Source organism: Triticum aestivum, chromosome 4B (assembly GCF_018294505.1).
Source record: "Triticum aestivum cultivar Chinese Spring chromosome 4B, IWGSC CS RefSeq v2.1, whole genome shotgun sequence".
NCBI classification, from domain to species: Eukaryota; Viridiplantae; Streptophyta; class Magnoliopsida; order Poales; family Poaceae; genus Triticum; species Triticum aestivum.
In genome coordinates, this window is record NC_057804.1 from 132,705,537 (window position 1) to 132,716,864 (window position 11,328).

Here is an 11,328-nt window from a genome sequence, read left to right on the forward strand (position 1 = left end):
TCGAAACAACGAGTGCCTCCAACATACAACAGCCCTGGGGGAGTTTTGTTTAATTATTTTGATTTGCTTTGATCTTTTTGGATCATGGGACTGGGCATCCCGGTTACCGGCCCTTTCTCGTGAATGAGGAGCGGAGTCCACTCCTCGTGAGAATAACCCACCTAGCATGGAAGATATAGGCAGCCCTAGTTGTAACATGAGCTGCTCGAGCATACAAAACAGAATTTCATTTGAAGGTTTGGAGTTTGGCACATACAAATTTACTTGGAACGGCAGGTAAATACCGCATATAGGAAGGTATAGTGGACTCATATGGAACAACTTTGGGGTTTAAGGAGTTTGGATGCACAAGCAGTATTCCCGCTTAGTACAGGTGAAGGCTAGCAAAAGACTGGGAAGCGACCAACTGAGAGAGCGACAACAGTCATAAACATGCATTAAAATTAATTCACACCGAATACAAGCATGAGTAGGATATAATCCACCATGAACATAAATATCATGAAGGCTATGTTGATTTGATTCAACTACATGCGTGAACATGTGCCAAGTCGAGTCACTCAATTCATTCAAAGGAGGATACCATCCCATCATACCACATCATAATCATTCTAATAGCATGTTGGCACGCAAGGTAAACCATTATAACTCATAGCTAATCAAGCATGGCACAAGCAACTATAATCTCTAAATGTCATTGCAAATATGTTTACTTCATAATAGCTGACTCAGGAACGATGAACTCATCATATTTACAAAAACAAGAGAGGTCGAGTTCATACCAGCTTTTCTCATCCCAATAAGTCCATCATATATCGTCATTATTGCCTTTCACTTGCACGACCGAACGATGTGTATAATAATAAGAGTGCACGTGCATTGGACTAAGCTGGAATCTGCAAGCATTCAACTCAAGAGAGAAGACAAGTAATATGGGCTCTAAGTTAAATAAACAATCATGCATATAAGAGCCACTAAGCATTTTCAATATAGTCTTCTCGACCCCCAAAGGAAAGAAAAGAAAATAAAACTATTTACACGGGAAAGCTCCCAACAAGTAAGAAGAAGAACTAGAAATCTTTTTGGGTTTTCATTTTAATTTCTACTACAAGCATGGAAATTAAACTAACTAATTTTTTTGGTTTTTCTTAAGGTTTATCAAACACACAAGAAGAAAACTAGAAAAAGAAATTTAAACTAGCATGGATAATACAATGAAAGAGTATGAGCACCGACGACTAGTGTGTGAGCATGAATGTAAAGTCGGTGAGAAATACGTACTCCCCCAAGCTTAGGCTTTTGGCCTAAGTTGGTCTAATACCAAGGACCGCCTGGCTGATATCCATAAGTGAAACTGGGGTTGTACTGAGATGCAGAGGCAACCGCCTCCTGAGCAGCAGCGTGTTGGCGAGCTGCCTCCATTCCCCTCTCGTATTCAGCTGCTTCTTCCCTGGTGACAACATATCTTCCTTTTGCCTGATAATCAAAAAGGTAGGGAGCAGGAAGAGTAACAGGGACGACGTTGCGTCTGTCATAGATTAGTCGATAATGGAGGAATTGTTCATTCCTCTCAAGAAAATGATGATCGAACATAGCTTCTTTATCCAAATAAACAGGAGGTAAAATCATATCCCCCTCTCGTGGGGCTATATTAAGAAAATTAGCCACACGGGTTGCATAAATTCCTCCAAATAAATCCCCCTTCTACTATTATTCTGCAACCTACGTGCAACTATTGCCCCCAAGTTATAACCTTTATAACCTGACACAGCACTCTTGAGGACACAAAGATCAGGGACACACATGTGACATGCTTCGTCCTTACCGTTAATGCATCTACCAATAAAGAGAGCAAAATAATGTATAGCAGGAAAATGAATGCTCCCTATGGTAGCTTGTGCTATGTCCCTAGATTCTCCCACAGTAATACTAGCAAGAAAATCTCTAAATTCAGATTTGCGAGGATCATTAATATTACCCCACTGCGGGAGTTTGCAAGCAGTTGTGAAATCCTCTAAATCCATGGTATAAGATGTATCATAAATATCAAACATGACACTAGGAGAATTACGCGCACAGTTATATTGGAACCTCCGCACAAAGGAATCAGTCAATTGATAGTATTGAGGACACTTATCTTGTAAGAAGTCCTCCAGCTCGGCATTACGCACATACGCGTCAAATTCCTCCTTGAAGCCTGCTTCGACCATAAAATCATCGGATGGCCACTCACAAGCTCGTACATTTGCGCCCCTCGGCAATTTAACATCTTGCTCACGTATAGCAATCCTTGGCCCTTTCTTTGCCGAGGAACCACATTGGTACATTCTTCTAAGCATATTTATTTTTCTGAAAATTTCTGAAATTTTAGTAACTTCAAAATAAAAGTGAATAAAACTAAACAAGATTGGTAGCAACTACTCCTACAAGTGCCTAGAGCCTATATCATGCATTGGAATTGCTTGGGACCTCAAAAATTTAACATGCAAGCTCAAGAACATGGTCACCTATGTAGCAAAAATTTGCAATGAATAAAGCACTAGAACAAAAACTATTTGGACCAATGGAAGAGTCACATACCAAGCAACAATCTCCCAAAGCAGTTTTGTGAATGGAGCTTTGAGCAAGGAGATCGAAAATCGCAGCAAAACGAGCTAGAACTCATGCTTGAGCTGGATGGGGATTTTTTTGGGTAGAAGATGAAGTGTGTGGGTGCTGGCATAAGTGGACGGGGGCCACCAGGGGCCCACGAGACAGGGGGCGCCCTATAGGGGGGCGCCCTCCACTCTCGTGGCCTGGTGCTTGCCCCTCTTGTAGTGTTTTCAGTGCCTAAAATCCTCAAATATTCCAGAAAAAATCATACTAAATTTGCAGGGCATTTGGATCACTTTTATTTTCGGACTATTTTTTAATGCACAGATAATTCAGAAAACAGACGGATAATACTATTTTTGCTTTATTTATTCTAAATAACAGAAAGTAAAAAGAGGGTACAAAAGGTTGTGCCTTCTAGTTTCATCCATCTCGTGATCATCAAAATGAATCCACTAACAAGGTTGATCAAGTCTTGTTAACAAGCTCATTCTGAATAACACGGAACCGGAGAAATTTCGAATAACACTAAGTTACCTCAACGGGGATATGAAAATCCCCAACAATAAGAATATCATACTTTTTCTTGACAGTAGGGAGAGGAAATTCAAAACCTCCAAAAATGATAGTTGGAACTTTTTCAATAGAATTGATGCTATGAACTTGAGATTGTTTCCTCGGAAAGTGTACCGTATGCTCATTACCATTAACATGAAAAGTGACATTGCCTTTGTTGCAATCAATAACAGCCCCTGCAGTATTAAGAAAAGGTCTACCAAGGATAATAGACATACTATCGTCCTCGGGAATATCAAGAATAACAAAGTCCGTTAAGATAGTGACATTTGCAACCACAACAGGCACATCCTCACAAATACCGACAGGTATAGCAGTTGATTTATCAGCCATTTGCAAAGATATTTCAGTAGGTGTCAACTTATTCAATTCAAGTCTACGATATAAAGAGAGAGGCATAACACTAACACCGGCTCCAAGATCACATAAAGCAGTTCTAACATAATTTCTTTTAATGGAGCATGGTATAGTTGGTACACCCGGATCTCCAAGTTTCTTTGGTATTCCACCCTTAAAAGTGTAATTAGCAAGCATGGTGGAAATTTCAGCTTCCGGTATCTTTCTTTTATTTGTAATGATATCCTTCATATACTTAGCATAAGGATTTACTTTGAGCATATCAGTTAAGCGCATACGTAAGAAAATAGGTCTAATCATTTCAGCAAAGCGCTCAAAATCCTCATCATCCTTTGACTTGGATGGTTTAGGAGGAAAGGGCATGGGTTTCTGAACCCATGGTTCTCTTTCTTTACCGTGCTTCCTAGCAACAAAATCTCTCTTATCATAACGTTGATTCTTTGATTGTGGGTTATCAAGATCAACAGCAGGTTCAATCTCTACATCATTGTTTTTGCTAGGTTGAGCATCAACATGAACATTATCATTAACATTATCACTAGGTTCATGTTCATCACCTGATTGAGTTTCAGCATCAGAAATAGAAATATCATTGGGATTCTCAGGTGTGTCTACAGTAGGTTCACTAGAAGCATGCAAAGTTCTATCGTTTTTCTTTTTCTTCTTTTTAGAAGAACTAGGTGCCTCTAAATTATTTCTCTGAGAATCTTGCTCGATTCTCTTAGGGTGGCCTTCAGGATACAAAGGTTCCTGAGTCATTCTACCAGTTCTAGTAGCCACTCTAACAGCAAAGTCATTTTTATTATTTAATTCATCAAGCAAATCATTTTGAGCTTTGAGTACTTGCTCAGCTTGAGTAGCAACCATAGAAGCATATTTGCTAACGCGGTGAAGTTCATCTTTAACTCTAGCCAGATTATCGCTACACGTCCTATCTCGAAAGCATTATTCTTTAACTCTCTACCAACATAAGCATTAAAACTTTCTTGTCTAGCCATAAAGTCATCAAATTCATCTAAGCATGGGCTATGAAATTTAGTAGAGGGATTTCAACTTTATCATATCTATAGAGAGAATTTACCTTTACTACCTGTGTCGGGTTATCAAGACAATGTGGTTCTTCAGGCGGTATATTAAGACCATGTATTTCTTCAATAGGAGGTAAATTCTTAACATCTTCAGCTTTAATACCTTTTTCTTTCATTGATTTCTTTGCCTCTTGCATATCTTCAGGACTGAGAAATAAAACACCTCTCTTCTTCGGAGTGGGTTTAGGAATAGGCTCAGGAGTTGGCTCAATTGGTTCAGGAATTACTTCAGGAATTGGCTCAGGAAGAGTCCAATTATTTTCATTAGTCAACATATTATTCAATAATATTTCAGCTTCGTCGACTGTTCTTTCCCTGAAAACACAACCAGCACAACTATCCAAGTAGTCCTTGGAAGCATCGGTTAGTCCATTATAAAAGATATCAAGTATTTCATTTTTCTTAAGAGGATGATCAGGCAAAGCATTAAGTAACCGGAGAAGCCTCCCCCAAGCTTGTGGGAGACTCTCTTCTTTGATTTGCACAAAATTATATATTTCCCGCAAGGCAGCTTGTTTCTTATGAGCAGGGAAATATTTAGCAGAGAAGTAATAAATCATATCCTGGGGACTACGCACACAACCAGGAGCAAGAGAATTATACCAAGTCTTAGCATCACCCTTTAATGAGAACGGAAATATCTTAAGGATATAAAATAGCGAGACTTCTCATCATTAGTAAACAGGGTGGCTATATCATTCAACTTGGTAAGATGTGCCACAACAGTTTCAGATTCAAGGCCATAAAAAGGATCAGATTCAACTAAAGTAATAATTTCAGGATCAACAGAGAATTCATAATCCTTATCAGTAACATAGATAGGTGAAGTAGCAAAAGCAAGGTCGGGTTTCATTCTAGCATTAAGAGACTGCTGCTTCCATTTAGCTAATAATTTCTTAAGATCATATCTATCATTGCAAGCAAAGATTTCCCTAGCAGCTTCTTCATTCATAACATAACCCTTAGGAACAATAGGCAATACATAATCATTGGGAGAACCTTCATCATCACTATCATCAATAATAGGATCTTCAGTAATATCATTCCCCCTAACTCTAGCAAGTTGTTCATCAAGAAATTCACCTAATGGCAAAGTAGTATCACGCACAGAAGTAGTTTCATCATGCATAGCAGAAGTGGCATCATCAATAACATGCGACATATCAGAATTCATAGCAGTAGCAAGTTTAGGTGTCGCAATCCTACTAATAATGGAAGGAGAATCTAGTGCAGAGGTAGATGGCAGTTCCTTACGTACCCTCGTAGTTGAGGGCGAAATAGTAGTTCGGTCGTCTTTCAAGTTCTTCATAGTGATCAACAGATATAAATCCCAAGTGACTCAGAGAATAGAGCTATGCTCCCCGGCAACGGCGCCAGAAATTAGTCTTGATAACCCACAAGTGTAGGGGATCGCAACAGCTTTCGAGGGTAAAGTATTCAACCCAAATTTATTGATTCGACACAAGGGGAGCCAAAGAATATTCTTGAGTATTAGCAGTTGAGTTGTCAATTCAACCACACCTGGATAACTTAGTATCTGCAGCAAAGTATTTAGTAGCAAAAGTGGTATGATAATAAAGGTAACGGTAGCAAAAGTAAAGATAAATGTTTTTGGGTTTTTGTAGTAGTTGTAACAGTAGCAACGGAAAAGTAAATAAGCGAAGAACAATATATGAAAAGCTCGTAGGCAATGGATCAGTGATGGATAATTATGCCGGATGCGATTCCTCATGTAATAGCTATAACATAGGGTGACATAGAACTAGCTCCAATTCATCAATGTAATGTAGGCATGTATTCCGTAAATAGTCATACGTGCTTATGGAAAAGAACTTGCATGACATCTTTTGTCCTACCCTCCCGTGGCAGCGGGGTCCTAGCGGAAACTAAGGGATATTAAGGCCTCCTTTTAATAGAGAACCGGAACAAAGCATTAGCACATAGTGAATACATGAACTCCTCAAACTACGGTCATCACCGAGAAGTATCCCGATTATTGTCACTTCGGGGTTGTCGGATCATAACACATAATAGGTGACTATAGACTTGCAAGATAGGATCAAGAACACACATATATTCATGAAAACATAATAGGTTCAGATCTGAAATCATGGCACTCGGGCCCTAGTGACAAGCATTAAGCATAGCAAAGTCATAGCAACATCAATCTCAGAACATAGTGGATACTAGGGATCAAACCCTAACAAAACTAACTTGATTACATGGTAAATCTCATCCAACCCATCACCGTCCAGCAAGCCTACGATGGAATTACTCACGCATGGCGGTGAGCATGATGAAATTGGTGATGGAGGATGGTTGATGATGACGACGGCGATGAATCCCCCTCTCCGGAGCCCCGAACAGACTCCAGATCAGCCCTCCCGAGAGAGATTATGGCTTGACGGCGGCTCCGTGTCGTAAAACGTGATGAAACTTTCTCTTTGATTTTTTTCTCCCCAAAACGTGAATATATGGAGTTGGAGTTGAGGTCGGTGGAGGTCCAGGGGGCCCACAAGATAGGGGGCGCGCCCTACAGTGGGGGGGCCCCCTGTCTCGTGGACAGGCCCTGGGCCCCCTAATGTATTGCTTTCGCCCAGAAATTCTTATTAATTCCAAAAAGTGCCTCCGTGGATTTTCAGGTCATTCCGAGAACTTTTCTTTTCTACACATAAAACAACATCATGGCAATTCTGCTGAAAACAGCGTCAGTCCGGGTTAGTTTCATTCAAATCATGCAAGTTAGAGTCCAAAACAAGGGCAAAAGTGCTTGGAAAAGTAGATACGTTGGAGACGTATCAAACCCCGGCAAGCCAAACAGATAAGTTCTCTCTCTTATCCATACGTGTTCTATAAGTAGAGACTGTGCATATGAAAACCTCGCCACCTTCGAAACTTAGGTGCTCCTATCTCTTGACTCGAACGTTGCTTCGGTCAGGATGGTTGTAGTGGCCTTTGGTTAAAAGGTTTGGCAGAGGGTTGGTCCCTCTTTATGATTTGTGCCCGGCAGGCCTAGCTCCGCGGCAACAAACTGAGGGCACCGACAGGATAGCCTACTAGGGAAAACTGGTTTACTTGACTGTATAGAGGCATTTCACCTCTGCATGGACATGTTACATGCAAAAGTACCCGGCAAGGCTTGTCTTTTTAATTAATATGCTGATTAACAAGTACAGATCTTACATAACACAAACATGGGTAAAGAAGATTACATAATTTAAACTAAAATTTGGCCGATGCCTACATATTTTTGATTAAAAAAGATAAGTGCCCCATGATGCCCTTTCTTGTCCCTCTCCTCCTAGGCACTGCAGCGGGAGGCGAAGAGGCCAAAAGGAACGTCTGGGAAGAAGCCCAACCTGACCCCATCAGGTCCCTTGACAAGGAGCTTGGCGAGAGCGAGAGGGCGCAGGCGAAGGTGATGGTGAAGAGATTGGCAGAGACGGCTGTAACGACCAAACCTCGAAGGATTTGAGTCTCTGTGCTTACCGTGCTAGTCCCTGGATCGAACTCGCTAGCACACACAGTATAGATGAATACCAGAATAGCAAGTGCATCATTTATTACATCATATGATCCAGAATATATAAAATAAAACAATCTGCATAGCACTTGGCTAGCTTTATCCAATCAAACAGCGGAAATGTAGCAGAAAATAACGATGAGTCCCATCATAGCCCACTGGCGATGCTGAGTGCAGACTCGCGACCCTAACGGTACCTTACTCTTCGTCTGAATATCCTGCAACATGAGACGTTGCAGCCATATAGGTCAACACTTTGAATGTATTGGCAAGTTACACAGGAGTAATAATATAGGAGACCAACATGTATATGCATAGTACAACAAAGGAAGGCTTGAGGGTTTATTTTTGCATAAAGCTGATTTTATCCTAATAACTACCTAATAGTCAAATTTTTATTTAGTTCTTTTATTACTACAATTAAATACACAAGGTTGAGTTGGCAAAATCAACTCCAACCTACCCTTTATTAAGTTGCCCACAAATATTATTAAGTGTCACATCTGTCAAGATCATCCAACAACTGTAATGACATAGTGGCTCAAATTTACCCATAACCGGGGGCACGGCTAATCATGATTAGTTTTAATACTCTGCAGAGTTTTGTACGCTTTACCCACTGGACCCAATCGGAAGATTGAGACGAAGTCTTTCAGAAGAGGTTCCCTTAACCACCTGACGGCAACATCCCACCTACATACGCTACATCTGTCGACACAGTCTGGGCAAGGGTTCCAACAACTGATCAACTAAGCCAGAGCCCATATAGCCAGCGGCCGCACATGGAAGCTACTAGTCACTAAGTCTGTCTGATCTTTTTGAACCTGGGCGGCATTCCACTTAGGGTGCACTCTCATGAGCGCATGGCCTTAGAAAAGGTGCAAGACCCCATGATGCCTTCCCTCAACACCAAGCAATACCACTTCCGCCCAGAGGTGAGTTAAATCCTGAGTTACTACTCAATTGTTATATATATATATATATAATCCTCACGTACACTCAATGAATACACTAACCACCCCGTCTACAAAGCATAGCAAACTACAACTACCACAATTTGCAAAAGACGGGAAGATGGCTCAACAGCATAGCAAAATCATATAGTAATCCTATACATGCATATATTCATAGTGTGATATAACTACATGCATAGAAAACAATAGGTAAAGGATGATCAACATGTAACTTGCCTTGGTTCTGGTTCAGAAGGTCACACTCCTGACAATAGTTCGCGTCGCACTCCGGACAATCTACACGTTTCACACAATTCAACAAATCAATCATCGAAACACAAATAGAACCAAAATAAAACCAACAGCAAGAAAACCATTTCAAAAACCCAACAACAGAAGCTTAACAGCACCTAAATTTCACTACATTCACAACGCAAAAGGAATCACTCGATTCCGATAAACAGTTTGAGAGTTATGGCCTCCGGAAGATTTAATTCAAATTCAAACTAATTCAAATTTGAGCAGAGCAAACATGTGCAAAGTTGGTACTGTGATATTGTGCTGATTTTTGTGAGATCATAGGAAAAAGAATTACCTAATTTGGGTATACAGAATAAAAGCTATAGCTATTTGAAGTTAGAGGTGAAATCTGGAAGGAAAAACAAAAACTATAGAAATCTCCTGCACAGTTCATACGTACTGTAGCAACTCCTGTGCGTGTCCTGTGGCGAATTGCCACGTGTCAGCCCGTGATTGGCTGGGGTTTGCTGTGTGTGTGTGCTCACCGGAAACAGAGGAAAAAACGGCGGTGGCTTCGGGCGTCGGCGGCGGCGCTCCTCCGGTGGTCTCCGGCGAAGACGAAGGGACGGATGGGTGCAGCTTTGAGTGGCGGAGGTGGTGGTGGTGAGTACGGCGACGGGGGCGTCCTCTACAGACAGCGGCGGCGCGAACTCCGGCGAGCTCCGGTGAAGTCGGCCGGCGGGTTCCTCTCCCTTTGCTGCGTTTTCGGCAACACAAAGACGTCAGGCGGGGGCGGCTTCGAGCGGGGAATCGAGTGGAGCAGGCGGCGCGGCTCTGCGAGCTCTTACGGCGGCGCAAACGAGCGATGACGACAGCGGCCACGGAGCTCCTCCGGCGAGATCCAAACGACGCAGCGGCTTTGAGTAGACGAGGAAAGAAAGGGGAGGGCGTGCGCTAGGGTTCCCGATGGCTTTTGCTCGAGCGGGGAGTCCCAGGGGTGCACGGGGTCGGACCAGGCGCCGGATTGGTCCGAGTCGGCCTCGGCGTGCGTGCGGCGGCGCGTCCGGCTCGGTGAAGGGGATGACAGGTGCGGGGCTCGCTGGTCAGTGGCTAGGGCGAGGTGGATCGGGCGCGGGCGAGCGATGCGGGTCAGGTGCGGGCGTACCGCTTCGCTAGGTTTAGCGGGCTGCGGCTGTGGGGAACTGGGCTGCAGCGGTGGCTGGCTGGCTGGGCCGCGGCGATGGGCCGGTTGGCTGGCCGGCTGACTGGCCCTGTTTTTTTAAGAACACAAAACTGCTACAGCAGTTAAACTAAAAATAAAAACAACATAATAAAAACTAAACAAAAATACATATACACACAGTAAAATATTTACTACTAATATAAACTACAGGAACACTAGTTCCTCACCTAATGCATTTTTGGAAAATCATTTTATGCAATAAGCCACACAAAACAACAATAAAACAGACAAGTAAAATATTTTGGACTAATAAAAATACCAGAACATAACAGATGAACTGGAAATAATATTCTTGACATTATCAACATTTTTAAACAGGGGAGAAGTCATGTTCTCTCCACTCCAATAAATTGCCTTTAGTTGCATAATGAAAAGAATATTGCAGAAGAGCAAATAATGCATGGAAAATATGATATGCATATGTATGATCTAATAACATCCTAATTTAGGAAAATTGGGATGTTACAACGGCCCCCCAGCCGCCACCAGAAGGGCAAGAAGGACGCGGCAGGGCGAACGAAGCTGCAGCCCGTGAGGAAGCCTGTCGGGGTCCAGCTGGAAGGCTGCTCGAGGAGCCCGGGGCACCATCTTCACCCCTGCACCCAACTCCCCGGCAAATTTCCTTGGCGGAGAGGAGATGCAGGTGCAGATGGTGGTGCTGCCGCCTAACGGTGACGGTGCGGCTGGTGTTCAGCCGGAGTCGGAGTCGTGCCCTCTCGGCCGACACCGTCATCATCACCGTCACTGTCCTCCTCG

The 11,328-nt window shown here is 42.5% G+C and overlaps 1 long non-coding RNA gene across 1 annotated transcript; it reads right to left on the reverse strand.

The window, feature by feature from the left end:
- Positions 1-9,008: 9,008 nt before the first annotated feature.
- On the reverse strand, positions 9,009-10,415 carry LOC123094621 (uncharacterized). The gene is made up of 3 exons (XR_006445893.1): positions 10,178-10,415; positions 9,875-10,086; positions 9,009-9,386 (listed from the first exon to the last, which is right to left on the reverse strand). It is a non-coding gene; the product is annotated as an uncharacterized lncRNA (long non-coding RNA).
- Between the last annotated feature and the right edge of the window lie 913 nt (positions 10,416-11,328).